The sequence below is a fragment of the Erithacus rubecula genome (genome assembly GCF_903797595.1).
Source record: "Erithacus rubecula genome assembly, chromosome: 8".
Taxonomy (NCBI): domain Eukaryota; kingdom Metazoa; phylum Chordata; class Aves; order Passeriformes; family Muscicapidae; genus Erithacus; species Erithacus rubecula.
The window spans coordinates 5,031,247-5,045,245 of record NC_136659.1 but is presented as its reverse complement, the minus strand read 5'-3'; the positions used below and the strand labels follow the sequence as shown (position 1 = coordinate 5,045,245).

Sequence of the window (13,999 nt, the reverse complement as noted above, 5' to 3'; positions counted from 1 at the left end):
GTGATCATCCTCTTCTTGTAATGAGATCTGTTATATCTTTGGATTTATGGAAATAATTTTTGAGCTATAGGGTGGGATTATAAATTGTAATAGCCTCAAAATAGAAAGCATGAATTTTGTTAGCAAATGCATCAGTGTAGAAATTGAGGTTCTCCTCATTGTGTTCTTTGTTGTTGTCCACATGTTTTTAAACAGCTTTTTTATTTTAAACAGCTCTGTAATGTGTCTCCAGATCTTGGAAACCATTTTCAAATGTGTGAAATCGAAAGTGTGGATTTGGAATTTAAAAAAAAGTATCTTCTAAGAGGGCAGAAATGCTGGTCTCTATATAACTGAGTTTTCTTCAAGTCTTCCCACTATATATGACTCATCGTTGTGCTACAGTATCCCAAATCCTTTGTTACTGAAGGCTGCAGCTCTTGTGTTCAAGTGAGTCAGTAATCTTTGATTTTAGACATTTCCCTTAATATTTATTCAGGTATTTCTGTAACAAAGCATAGGGTTTTGAGGAAGCTTTTATGTGCTTCTGAGTAATGGCCTTCTGCTTTGAAAGACCCACAAGTTTTACATATTAGCTCTATAAAAGAGACAAGTTTGCTATGTGAATTAGGGAATAGAATATTTATTTTAAAATTGTTCCAACTGGTGTTAGGTGTTAATGACTTTGCTGTGATGCATAAAGTACATAATCTTAAGCTCAAAATACTATTTTTGACTCATTTTATCTTCATAAAAGTGTTGCAATCAGCGTTAGCTTTTGTTGGAGAAAGCACGGCACTGTAAGTAACTGATGCCAGCCTGGTACTTACATAGTCTCCAGTAAGTGAAGTGCAACTTTTCACCATGTAAATCATTTCCCAAGATTGGTCCACTTAGGGTACAGCGTTGTTATTTTAATGCATTTTGATACAATCAGAAGCATGTGGTGCTGAGAGAGAATTGTAATTTTCTTTATGGGAATTTAATTTCAAGTTAGGAATCTGTAATTGCCCAGCTTTTCTTGTTGGCTTCCACTTGCTAAATGTTTTCAGTTGCACCATACAGTTCTTTTAGGGGAGCAAATAAGGCAGGTTAATGCTTTTTATTGTATTACCCCATGTTTTTTTCATCTCCTTAGCACTGCCTGCTTGCTTAGTCAAAAGCAAATTAAAGTATAGTAGTGGAACACACTTTAGAGCTGTTAATAAATGAAGGGAATTATCAAAGAAAGGGTGATAGAAAATTAGAAGGAGGAGCATTTTGGCTGGCAGTATAATCTGTGCCTACTGCAGTGCTGGCTATTAGTGTTCCTGGTGAATTTTTTTGATTTTGTCCAGTCACTGACACCAGGATTTTCATAGGAAAGGGGATATTACAGTGGGGATTTAAGAGTGCACCAGGACCCTTTCAACTTCCCCTGGTGTTTATTTCACTGCTCCATCTTGCCCTAGTCTTATGTCCCAATGTTATCAGCTGTTAATTAGTTCTGTGTTGGGAATTGTCAGGATCAAACAGGATCTGACTTGCTGACTGCTGCATCCCCATGGCACAGATATCCACCTGCCCCAGGATGGCAAAGCCTTGAGGAGGTGAAACCTCAATAGATCAGTGTTCACCTGCCCGTGCCACCTGATGCTCAAAGCCTTTGTAATTTGCAAAAAGCTGCCTTTAGACTTGCAGATCTAAAAGCTGAACACCCTGCAGCTCCAGGCTCAGCTGAACTGAGTACTTCACTAAAAGAGGAGGTGGGACTGATGTCTTTAAGGTGTTTGAGCCCTCAAGCTGCTGCAGGAACATCCACACAGCTTCTGGCTTACAAAAAAGTAGTTATGAGTTTGTGTTATTTTTTAATTATGTGGGGGGATAAAAAAGCACAATAGTTCCTCCTGAACTCACAATATAGTGTTTTTCCACTTCTGGCAGCTTCTAGTTATTTTAAACTTTGCGAAAAATGTGAATATTTTATTAAAGTAAACAAAGCTATGTGAAATGAGTGCTCTAAAAGAAAAACACACCTATTTTTCTAAACCCCTAAACCTCAGTAAGGACACAGAAGTGTGTATTCTTTATGGGCACTCTGGCCTCAGCTTGACCTCAACTTGCCCTGTTTTTGAGTAACATACATTCTGCTGAATTGGATTTCTGTGAGTTATAGCTTAAGATATTAAATATAGAACATTTGGTTTCCCATGAACTACATATTTTTCAAATAAACAGTGTTTTGAGTATATATATTACTGAGGAGAGTCCTTACAGCAAACTCATCTCCCAGATGAAAGCTGGTCAGTTTATTCTGTCTTGTCTCTGGAGAAAGTAAGAAAGGCCTTGTTTCTCAGAGTTAGGTTTGGAGTTGATACTGAAGTGGGAAGTTGTGCTTAATGGAATCTATCTACTCTAACAGGATTTTTAACAGAAAAAAAAAAAATCTATGTGTAAAATGCTAACTTTTTTTTGACAAAGGATTAGCTTCAAAAGCTTCATATTCCTGAAAATTCCTTCCCATTTTTCTGATTTTAAAATGCATTTTTTTAGACATTTTGAAAACAGAAGGAAAAATTCATTCAGTCTGGAATAGCTCAAATTTGTTTAGAAGTAAAAGAATAATAAAATTAATAAAAATGTGATAGGAGAAAAAGAAAAAGTTAATAGTCCTGTGGTTACAGGAAGACTTGTGTCTAGCTGTATTCATGGGCACATTATTTTGTTCCAGCTCTGCTGCCTGCATTGTATGTGGAAAGAGTCCTGAAAATAAAGAAGGATTTCTTGTAAGAGCAGACAGGCAGAGTGGATTAATGAAAGGATGCACTTGAAGTGCCCACGAGCCCTAAACCCAGTTGAGGAGTGTGATGAGATCCTGCAGAGCCTGTGCAGGATGAGCTGGGCAATAAATGTTTGTGAGGCCCCAGGAGGATGGAGATTGAAGATTTCTGCTGTGAACTGGGCTCCAGACTCCTTATGAATTACAGAAGTGGAAGGTGTCATACTTGCTGGGTAAAATTGTATAAACTTTGTGAGTAGAAATTGTTTACAGATCTGTTTTGGAGAGAAGATTCAAGCCTGGGCTTTACAGCCTCTCAAGGAGCACCCACAGTCTCTTTTGGACCCTCTACCCTGTCTTGAAATTAACTTTTATGGCATCCCTCTGCTCAATCCAAACATTCTATTTACAAATTTATTACATGCATATAGTAAGGTGTCTGTGCCTGAATACTTACCAAGCAGAGCCCATTGTTAGTCTACTGCAAATAGACAAGGGTTTTCATGAAACCCTTTGCCACTATTTTCCTCATTTCCTCATTAGATATAAGAGCCAGAGCTTGGGGATTTTTTTAGGGGATCCAGGTTTGGAGAATGAAGCTCTTAAGGACTGGAGAGCTGTCATACTATAGTCTATTTGGACAGTTTTCCTGCTGTCACACCTCTGTGACTGACATGACTGTGGTACTTGTGGGACCCATGTCCTGGAAGCATCAATCACCTTTAAATGAAATTGGTGTTTCTTACCAAATGCCTGATGATAGGCAAATGTCATTTGAGTTTGCTGCTCTGAAGAGTTGGGCAAGGATGAGAGAGAAGACATGTGGAATGGAGGGAAAACGCTGAAGGGGACAATGCTGGATGTGGATGTGCTGATGCCACCCATCCTGTGTTCTGGGGGTGATAAGGTGACTGCTGGCGAGTCCTGTTTCACAGTGGAAACATCTCTTCCTGGCTGATTCTGGTGTCATGTTGTCTCTGGCATAGAGCATTGCTTATTTGCATAAGTCATCAGCGGGTTACTGGTTTTTCCACAAAGCAGGATGCATGGTGAGAGGAATGTTGTGGCAGGTGTAGTTGCTTCAGCAGTCCCCAGCCTGGTAGAGACATTGCTTTTGTGAGCATTGATTTTGGTCAAGCAGAAAATCAGGTGATGCTGTGTTTCAGACTTAGCTTGGATGTGCTGTGAGTGGTGGTGGGCATTTCTAGGGACTTTCAAGGTGCAGACCTTCAGGCGGGCTTGGAGGAAATGACAGCAAGGGATGTCTGGAAAATCCCCAACAAAGCAAGCAAAAAGCTTTGTTTTTCAGTATTTTCAACTACTGAAAGACTCTGCTTTACTTAATTCCCCTTCCCCTGTGACAGGTAACTTGTGCATTCCAGATTGCTGATGGAGATCAGTGGCTTAGAGGTGAATTAAGAAATAATAGATTTAAAGCCTCTGGGAGATTTTTCTCAGTGGCTGTATTGTGTATAGGAGTTGCATGTATTACAGGAATATGTGTTAAACTGACTTCTCAGTCTTTGATCCTGAGCAAAGTTCGTATGATCCTGTGGTTCTTTCCAAAACAGTGCCACTAAAACTTCCAGAATGTGCCATGGGATGGGGTCAGTACTGCAACAGTACTGCTCAGCTGTGCTGCTCTAAACTGGGGAGAATGAGAAAGCAGAAATCCAAAGTGTAGTACAAAAATTTCTTTAAAAAGGTGGGGAACACTGGCTAACCTGTGCTGCATCCCTGCCATGTTTGCTCCCAGGTGGAGGTCTTCAGGCAATGTTTTTATGCCATTTGTGTTTATCTTGGATGTCTCTGGTGGCATATAAGCCATGACATTGGAGCCTTGCCTTCAAGGATGTCTTCTATGTGCCTTCCTCACTTAATATGTGCTTTGGGCCTTTTAATCTCAAGGATATCCATATCACTGCAAAAATCCACACGGTAAGTTCAGTTTCCAGGCTACTGCACAGCTTGTACTTGACTCCTCAAAGTTAACTTCAGTGCACTTGAAATTAGAGATAACCTAGAGCCAGCTGGTGACAGAAACTCATGCACTAGCCTTAGGCTAACGTGGCTCCTCCCTGCAGTCCCAGAGCAGCTGTGAATCCTGAACCATTGCTGTTCTCTTGCCAGCATTTTGACTGGCACACTGGGAAAATGCTGCACTTGGTTACTGCAGGATTATAGAGCTACACACCGTTGTTACATCATGGTTATGCCGGGAGTGTGTGTTCAACCTTATCATTAGATTCAGGAGCAGAGAGAACTTGGTTTTGGTCCTGTCTCAGACAGTAACCTGTTTTGTTACCAACAGAAAGTCTCTCAGTCTACAATCCTGTCAAAGGATTTTTCAAGACAATATTTTTCAAGTCAATCATCTGAAGTTTTATTGACACCCTTAAATTGTATAATATCACATAGATGATAAGAAAGATAAAATCATCCCAAGCTAAAAAAAGTGATATATTTTATTTTGTCTTATTTTGTATTTCCTTCACATCTCTGGTACACCAAGTTGACTGTTGGGTTATAGGATGTACTGAGGAAATTTTCTATCTGCCTAGTATATCACAGGAAAATCTTTAGGGTAAACAGAACTGGTGTGTCAGAAAAGAATACTCAAGCAAGAGGATGAACCCATACCAGTGCAGCAGTTCTTGCTTTCTAACCCTGTCTCACTTGCCCTTAATTCCTTACTGGCATAAGACTTAGCCCAGCCCCATCAGTAACATGAAAGGCTCTTGTGCTGTCCTTTTGAAGGTGGTTGTTCCATCTGCCTTGTCTGTTCACCTCCATCAGTGGGCTATAGCTGTCACAGTCCTGGAATGCTGTAGGGGAAGGAAACACACCTTTAATTTTGGACAAGAGAGCCAAAGCAGCAATGAGCTTAGCACAGAGCAGCATGTGCTGCTTTCATTCTGCTGTGAGTGTCCTAGAGCTCCAGGAGGATGGGTCTCAACAACAGCAGCTGAGAAAATGCTTTTACTGCTGCTGGGTTGAAATATGTCCCTGGAGTGGGACAGCACAGACCTGAGGCCAGTCTGTAGTGTGTGCTCATGCCAGGCTTGCCCAGATGTGCACATCCTTAAATCCAGGCTTAGCAAAGCTGAAGTGGCTCTGACCAGCTGTCAGTCTCATTGCAACGCTTTGTCCTGACACTTCATCCCAGCTCCTCAGGTCATCTTCTTCCTTCCTTCCTCCCTGCCTTTTTCCTCCCTCTGAATTACTGTGATGACTGAGGGGGAAGACTCTTGTTGGTTTGCAACAGCTTGGCTGTCAAGGTGTTTGTAAGGAGATGAAAAGCAATGGCTGATTTTCTCTGTTGATTGTGTCTGTTGCTCATGAGTGAAAGCCCTTTGCAATCTTGGCACATCCTGGCTTTATTTGTTGCAAGAGCTCTGTCTGGGAACAGCCTGATTTCAACATACACTCTTGGATTTGCATCCATTTGCATCAGGGCTAGAGGTTGTTTTGGAAAGTGCTATAAGTCCAAAGACAGGTTAAAAACAGAATTTAATAAGATGTATATGGTAAAATACCTGTATTCTGAAGTAGGTTATTCTTCTTTTGGTGTTCACTTGGAAAAAAAAAAAAAAAAAAAAAAAAAAGTAATAACTTCTTAAAACTTCTTTGTAGTGTTTTTCATTGTCTTGGCCCTAAGAGGTAGGGGGAATGTAAAGTCCCAAATTTAAAAGTCTCAAGTTTCCAGTGAGAGGTCTTGTTTGTGGTGCTGGACCGAAGTATGGAAAATATCAAGCATATCTTCTATGTGTGTGATAGTGTGGTGAGGATGGTGTGTCCCTAACAGGTGGAAGATTTCTCAGTCCCAGATCTTAAATATTTTTTCTTGGTTGCCAGCTTGCAGGGTTGGTAGTTTCTGTTTTACTAAATGACTATTAGACAGTCCCTGTCCAGAATCTCCAGTGAGCTTTTCTTCTCCAGCATGTGAAGATACAACTTTTGCCCATACAACCATTTCATGGGTGTCTGAAACAGCTGGGGCCTCCTAAAGTAAATGTGAAGGGTGTAGGACATTGCTATGCCAGCATCTTCATTAGCAGTGAGAGCCTTATGAGAGCCTTTCTTGTGAAGGTAAAATCCTTCAGGAGAGGGAGACAGTCTGAGCTGTGGCCAAAGTGGGTGATGAGCAACTCAGGGGCTCTCTCTGCTTTGCTGACAAACAGAAAAAAAACAGGCCAGCAATCCATCTTGCAAGTCTCTTAACATATCATAAGGATTTATAGGACTCATTATACAATAAATTATAGATATAAAATAGCAGGTGGTGCATCTTTCAAGCAGTATGTATTAAAATTCAATTTCACAAGACCAGGAAAACAGCCCCCAGACCTATCTTCAGTGAGTAACTATGGGAAGTAAGTTGTGGTTAAGAGAAGTGGAGTGTTAATGACAGGTCTGTGCCAGTAAACACAACAAAATGCCTCAGTGGTAATTGTCATCAGAATGATTTCCTTCTCTGCTAGTTACAAAATCAGAAAAACTATTAGAAACACCATTTGTAAAACCCAGACACCATATGTTTCCATCAAATGTAGCAGTTATTTCTGTCTCAGAGGTTCCTGAAACAAACCCCTTTGGGTTTGCTGGGCTGCTGAATACAAATTGTGAAAATACTGACATGCTCATTTTATCCTTTCCTTTCCTTGTCCTTCTCTGTTTCCATTCTTTAATCCTTACTTAGTGGCAGCCACTAATGCAGCCAAGTTACTTCTGCATCAGAGGGTCAGGAAACTGTTTCCTCTCAGGCCAAATGTGCTGACACTGCTAACTTTGATTTCTATAAATAATTGAACAGTGTCTCCTGTCTGCTGTGTATTTCAGGCCCCATTTAGCCAAGATTCTTGGATGCTGAGACAGCTTTTCATCCTCCCCATAGTCATAACCAAGCCAGACTTTGTCTCCTTTACCTCCATGACTGTGAGCTGCTTAGACTGGCAGTAGCAACCCCAAGATGCTTTTCCCCATGAATACACCTTTCTCAATTTGCAGGGTTTAAAAAATTTCTTTTAACTATCAAAAGATTTGGTGTGGATGTTTTAGTGAAAATGAGTCACCGGACAAGCAATGGGAATTAAGAAGTGTTGGGAGTAATCCAGGCTTTTTAACACAGATGCAGTGTGGTAGTTTTTGGAATAAATAAATTTGTGATGGTATGATCAGCATTGCTTGTTTTTGCATCACTGAAACCTTTTATAGATCAGCTTGCTCAAAAGGGAACATGTCTGTACTACTAAGCTGGCTTTTAGAGGCACCATGTTCCAGGAGTGAGAGAAGTACTGAGTTATGTGCTGGTGATGAAAATCTCAGTACAGGTTTTTCCTCAATCAGTGTGGCTCTGGAGTCTTGATTCTCAAGTTGAGGCAACATCTACTGCAGTCCTTTCTGAATTTCAGGGTCACATCTACAGCCAAGATAAGCTGCTGACTTCTGCTGATGGTCAGTAATTTGCAGCACCACAACCTGGCCTCTGGTTTGCCTCCTTTAACTGAGGTGGTTTAAAGATATTTGCTCTCTGCATCAACCCTAGCTAGCTGAAGTTCAGATCTATTTGACCTTCATTCCCTGGCACTTTGGAAACTGAATAATAACAAATGTGTAGTGAATTCTGCCCTGAAGATAACAGAATATGTTTTTTTTGCATCCCTTTGAAAAAATGTCTGTTATTTTAAGCCTCTGCTGCCAAGGGGAAGGCATGGGGTACATAGAAAGTAGGAAGGAGGAGGAGAGTGTAGTGTAAAAGGAAGAAGCTGTGGGGAAAGGTTCAGTGCTAATGGATTGGATTAATTTAAAGCATTGTTGGGCCAAACAGTAAATGCTGAAAAGTAATTTGTGGCAATTTAGGCTTTTATCATAGCATGTATTTTGCTCTTGAGGTATATATAGCAAAAGGCAAGCTTCCAGACTGAAGAGTTTATAACCTTAAATGTACATTTCTGCAGGCAAATTGGTGAAGTTAATAGATATCTGCAAGGCAGAGTCAGGATCTCAGGTGGATGGGCTGACCTGTCAGGATAACAGCACAGCTCCTTTCTCTGGAGAGCAAGTGGAACAGCTTGGGAAGAAAATGTACTTAGCCCTTGCAATTTTCATTACAACTGACTCTACAGAACAGATGTGTTGTTGGATAGGTCATACAGAAGTATTTGAGCAAACACAAACCTTCAAGTGAGAAAGGAAAGCAACTCCTCAAAAATAGATATATTTTTTAAAATTAGTACAATGTATGAATGTATCAATCCTGTTGATAGTTCAGTATTTAGAGTTCTATCAGAGAAGTAGGAGTAAGTGCACATTAATGAAGAATAGTTAAAAATACCTTGTGAATAAAATAGAACCTCAGCCCTCCTTTGTGCATGTGTATGTATATGCACACTGGGATTTTTCTATCAGTTTCTGTAGGTAGAAGTCAAAATATTTACCAAAAAGAAGAAAAGGCAATCCCTAATGTATACAGCAGAGGAAGTAGCATACTTGATCCACAGACAAATGGCAGAGCCAGAATGAGCTGGTTTCCTTGACTGTTTGATGCTTGGTCACAGTGCATCCAGCCCAGAGCTGTCCAGCCCTTTGTTAGTCTGCATAACAGAGAATCTGTCTGATGTACTTCTGTGAAAGAAAATGTGCTGAATGCACTTACCAGGCTGTATTTGGGGACAGCACTTCAAATTTTCTTCATTGTGATAAGCTTGTGTGTCCTGACAGAGGTTTCCATATCCAAGATGGAGAATATTAATCTCAGCTTCTCATTAGGAGTGAAAAAATCAGCTCATCTGTTTTGTGCCCTGTCCCTTGTGGAAGGTGTCACCTGGAGCAGCCAAAGTGCCATCTCCTGGCTCTGGAGCATCAATAAGCCAGCATGTCCCTTCATCAGAGCACAAAGCTTTTCTAAAGATGCTGCCAGTTTCAAGTAATTCCTTACTGGGACAGGTTCTTCTGTATTTCTGTCTCAAGCAACAGGGGTTTGGGAGAAATACAAACAAAAAGAAACCCTTCCTAATACATTCTGCACTGTGATTATTAGAAAATGCTTACAGGAGGTGGAAATTCCCATTGATATATGTGGTGCCACGTTCTGACCAGGCACTTCAATGTTAACTCTTTGCTTTTTGTTTAAATGCCCTGAAAGAGGAATTGTGGGCATCTCTGTGTGGGTAGGTGTCTCTTCTGTTCTCTAGCAGAAGAACCTTTGAATAATCTCACTTTCTTCCCTGTCAGCAGGAGGTGGAAATGGTGATAATTTGCTTGAATCCTGCAAATTCATGGGGCAGCAAAAATACTGCCCGATTCTGGAGTCTGAATTTTGACTGTATTTTTGGTGTTCTGCTGGTAGCTAAAATCACATTTATTGCAGTGGACCTTCAGCAGAGACTACTGGGAATGGTGTTAAATGGTGTTTAATGGTGGTAGAATAGTTAATGAAAGTGCAAAGCCAAGTTTCTTTTTGGTAAAAGCACGATCTGACCATCTGGCATACAAGTAGCAGGTGTCTCCATCCTGCTGTTAATGTCCCTGTTGAATGCCTCTGTCTCCTGTGCTTGACCCTCCCAAGAGGGGTGTTCCACCTGCTCTGGTTCTGACTATGTGGCCTGGTGTTGCAGTGGTGACACATCAGATGGCTGTTGGGATACCACGTGCTGAACCCAAGAACTGTCAAGAACTTTGATCTTTCTGCTGAGCCAGAGAAAATTTAATTAGTTTATTTGAATGTTCATCTTTGTCCTGTGGGTTGGTGGAGTTGATGCTGGCTGGATTCTCATTTCCACATTTCATTTACTGTAACTAATTATTGCTTGTAAGTGAATGGTGCACTCACCTGACAACCTCTGCAGTAAGGTGGAATTGATTCCATTTCAAATTTTTTATTTATTTGCTGTCAGAACCATATGAAACCTTCCCCCTTCAGGCCAGCAATCTTCTGTTCTTGTTGGATGTTAACTGGGCAAACTGATGGAAAGCTGTAGTTAGCACAACCCCATGCCAGTAATGTGGTCCAGACAAGGTGAATAATTCAGTGACAAAGGATGACAGTCCAGGAAATAAAAAAAAAGCCTGAACTGCTCTCTAGCTTAAGGTTAGTTGCCTTTTTAAGTATGCATTATGATCCTCTCTGATATCATACTTACATCTTACCTTTTGTCATTACCTTCTATCCTTCTTTTTAATTTGGTTTAGTTATGTGTTTCTTACTGCTCTAGTTCCTGAGAATGCCTGCCCTGTTCTTGCTGAAACTTTAAAACAGTGAACTCTCAAACAGAAGGATTAACTTGACTCAGATACCCTATACAGGGAATTAATTTCTGAGCAACTAAAGTCAGAAAAGTTACAAGTGTCTGGACCATGAGAAGCTACAGCCTTAAATGTAGGTGATGGTTCTAGCTGGCTCCATAATACTTGAGGATACTCAAGGACCTGTGGTGAGGAGACCCCTTTCTCCCTCATAGGAGCCACTTGGGTTTCTGTCTGCTGCTTGCACCTGGAATGTTTCCCCAGTGTCCTCTGGTCAAAGACTTAGAGAAAGAAGAGGGGATGTATGGTGGGGCATGCAGAGGCTATTTCAGCAAGCTAACTACATTTACTGCCCAGGCATTTCTCTCTGATTAAAGAGGGTCACAAAAAGGGCACTAACATCTGTGGTAACCTTTGTTACTTAAGCTAAACTTAAGACTCTTTGCTACAAAACATGTTTAAAGAAAAATAGTTTAAAGAAGAAATTGTTGTAGTTCCCTGCCTTGGTATCTTCAGCTGTTTTCAAGTGTCTTAATGTAAAGTCAGTGAGGGACTCTTGCTCTTCTTCTGTTGCTTTCTGTTCTTCTTTAACAACTGCTTTTCTCATCCCTGCTTGGGATTGCCCTGCAGCAGTGTGTCTGCATATTGCAGCTCTGACAGTTCTTCCAGTGGCTGGAATTGTGCTGTGCTCTGTTTGCCTTCCCTGATGGACAGGTTTTCAGAGCCAGTGCCAGCTAGGGAGCAAGCAGCTCCTTGGTCATCTCAAGGCAGGCTGAACATAACAGGGAATCTGAATTAAGGAGTCTTGGGAAATAAAGCTGAGAGAAAAAGGGTCAGACAGGAATGTACACATAAGATGTGAGGACATTTTATAGTCCCTTACAGTGTTGAGTTTATGCTAAATAGTGAGAATATTTTTCTGTTTCTTTGTAGGAGCAGAGGGTTTCCCTTGTTTAACAGTCAGACGCAACATTCTGTCATCTGCCTGCCCAGGTATGACCTTTTAACTTGTTAGCACAGTTTAACAAACAGGCTGCTTCAACAAACTAAGAAGGCTTTAGAAAACTTCTCTAGCTCCTGGAACATTTAATTATTCTGGGTCTACTTTCTTTTTTTGCAATACTCCTATTTTTAAAAATAGGAGTATTTAAAGTAGGTTTTTTTTTTAAAAGCCTCCTGCATCTGATGGAAGCAAAGCAGCTGTCTTGCTTTTGGCTTAGCAAGAACCTGCTTACAGCCCTGGTGGAAAGGGCCTAAGATGGTGATGATGCAAAGGCACAGCATCTGAGAGAGGTGACAGTGCCCCTGCACTCTGGTTTGTCATACCCTGCTGCTGCACTGAGCTGTACCACAGAAAAGATGAGAATGATTTGGCAGAGTAATCACAAGCACAATGATTCCAGATTTTCAGAGTCATAAATGATTGGGTTGGATCAAAGAAACGCTTTTTCTGCTTTATGGAAGGAGAAAACATTCAGCAGACTCCTGTCCCAGGAGAATAAAAGTAAGCATTTGAGAAAACTTGTGTGTCATGTAAATGAGCAGATACTTGTTTTGTCAGTATTTCTGTATGCACATGTATTGATTTCAGCTTGATTTTCAAGTAAACATAGTTGCTGTTTTCACAAGCATGAGTTTAAAATACAAAAGAATGCTGAACTCCAGCAAATGGTAACAGAGTTTAATTGAAAAACATCTGAAACATAAGGAAGAAATGCAGTGTGAGCAGGGTGCCAAATCTTCTGCTTGGTGAGTTAACTTGAGAAGGGCAGGGGGTAATACTGCCATTATTCTGGGGAGAAGTGCTCTGGCCTTGCAGCACAAGCAAAACAAGGAGATGCCTGTAGAAGCTCATGTAAGGCATAACAGGATGATGGTCCCCTTGCCTGGGTGTCTTCTGGGCTCAAAAATCTAGAGGAGTTTGACTCTTCATCCTTTGAAGAGTAGCATGAACACATATATGAGTATGAAAGTTCTGTTCAGGTGGTAAAAGTACCTACTCTGCCTTGTTACTAAGAAAAAGGAAAGAACTGGATTATGGCAGTTTAGGGCACATTTCTGTGAGATCATGCTTGAACAGTGAGCAAAATCAATCTCCCATATTCTTCTTGAGTAGTCAGTGCCGTGCTTCTGAGGCTGCCAGGATGCTTAGTGCTGAAAATATGGAAGGATCAAGCACAGGTTTAAAGGAAGGCAAGCTGATACTATGGGATGAAAAAAGGTAATAATGTATGGTGTGGGATTTGTGTGCACATGCACATGTGCACTTGTATGTGTATATATTGGCTACAAGGCTGGTTTTGGACTTGAGCTATTATAAGCCCATAAATCTATAAATTTCCCAGCCACCCCTTAGTTCACTTCTGCATGCTGTCTCTCCTGGATTTATGAATTTGAAGGAAATTGAAACAGAGAATCAGTTTTGGCTCTGTGCATTTGTAGGCTGTAAAAAGCAGACACACAGGGACAATGCAGTTGACTTTCTATATCTGAATTTTTCTCTCTCACAAGCCATGGCACCACAGGGCTGACATGGGCTGTGGAGGCACATGAAATGTATATGTGCCAGCCTCCCCTGTCTCTGAGACACATGATATGCCTGAGGGTTAAGGTGCATCTTGTTGTTTCACAGAATTTCAGTGTTACTCCTCCACCTGGAAAGCGCAGCACAGGCAGCCCAGCAATTTTGGAAGGAGCCATTTGCCTTCTGGGGCTCAAACTGTGGAAGGGCAGCAGCCACCACAGCCCTGACATTGGCTCCTAGAGGCTGCCAGCACGTCCAGCACCCTGCAGGCTCCTGCCAGCCTCTGCCAGGCAGGAGGAGTACCATAAGCAGTGATCCTGCATGCTTCAGGAATTTTCCCATGGCCTCAGAATACCCTTGCAGCAGTGCAAGTACTAAATGAAGGATTAAATTAGCCTGTAAGACTTAAAGTAACAGGCACTTTTATTGCAGCTGCCATTTCACTATTGGTAGTATTCCACTAGCAATAAAGTGTTCTCAGTTGTCTCCTGTGC

At 41.2% G+C, this 13,999-nt stretch overlaps 1 protein-coding gene across 49 annotated transcripts in view; it reads left to right on the top strand.

Annotated features, from left to right (window-relative positions):
* Positions 1 to 13,999, top strand: part of MAP2 (microtubule associated protein 2) — a 212,356-nt gene that overhangs the window by 107,240 nt on the left and 91,117 nt on the right. For 16 of the 49 annotated variants that reach the window (XM_079311140.1, XM_079311145.1, XM_079311181.1 and 13 more), the window contains one exon: positions 11,915 to 11,974. The exons of the other annotated variants lie outside the window; for them this stretch is intronic. The gene's annotated coding sequence lies outside the window, so the exon portion shown is untranslated. The remainder of the gene's footprint in view (positions 1 to 11,914; positions 11,975 to 13,999) is intronic. 49 annotated transcript variants of the gene reach the window in all.